At 52.4% G+C, this 837-nt stretch overlaps 1 pseudogene; it reads left to right on the top strand.

Annotated features, from left to right (window-relative positions):
- The first annotated feature begins 346 nt into the window (after positions 1-346).
- LOC126102464 (5S ribosomal RNA) lies at positions 347-464 on the top strand (annotated as a pseudogene).
- Positions 465-837: the final 373 nt, after the last annotated feature.

Below are 837 nucleotides of genomic sequence, written 5' to 3'. Positions count from 1 at the left end.
GGCTGAATGCGGAAGAATATGAACTTATTTTACAGCTTTATGTATATCGTGCAGGGAAAGTTCGGAGGCGACGATTATATGTATCACCACAATGATGTATCGTATGATAAAGTAGCATCCGTGAGACTATGGCCTGTGGACAATAACATTCCTCAAATGGACTGCAGTGCGCTGCACAGAGCTCTCACCTAACTCTAATAAAACACCTCTGGAATGGGCTAGGACGTAGACTTCGATCCCAGCATCCAACACCATCTCTGGTTTCGGCTGTTGAGGAGAACGTGCTGCCATCCCTGCTCAGACATTCAGACACTTCATTAAAATTTTCCCCAGCGAAGTTCAAATCGCCAACGGCCTGGCCGCAGTGGTAACACCGGTTCCCGTCAGATCACCGAAGTTAAGCGCTGTCGGGCTGGGCTAGCACTTGGATGGGTGACCATCCGGTCTGCCGAGCGCTGTTGGCTAGCTGGGTGCACTCAGGTCCTTGTGGGGCAACTGAGGAGCTACTTGACTGAACAGTAGTGGCTCTGGTGTCATAAACTGACATACGACTGGGAGAGCAGTGTGCTGCCCACATGCCCCTCCATATCAGCATCCAGTGAGGTCTGTGGACTGAGGATGAGACGGCGAACGGTCGGTACCGTTGGGCCTGGCTGTTTATATACTTTCCGGGATGCGAGGTCGTGGTCCAAGAACTTTTCTGCTCCTTACGTTTCGTCCAGGACTGCGCTGGACTTCCTCAGAGGCGCTGCTCCGCTGAGTCTTGCCGACTCTGAGGAAGTCCAGCGCAGTCCTGGACGAAACGTAAGGAGCAGAAAAGTTCTTGGACCACGACCT

This window comes from Schistocerca cancellata, chromosome 1 (genome assembly GCF_023864275.1).
Source record: "Schistocerca cancellata isolate TAMUIC-IGC-003103 chromosome 1, iqSchCanc2.1, whole genome shotgun sequence".
In the NCBI taxonomy this organism is placed as follows: domain Eukaryota; kingdom Metazoa; phylum Arthropoda; class Insecta; order Orthoptera; family Acrididae; genus Schistocerca; species Schistocerca cancellata.
Note: the sequence above shows the minus strand (reverse complement) of the source record. Positions and strands in the feature narration are given on the sequence as shown.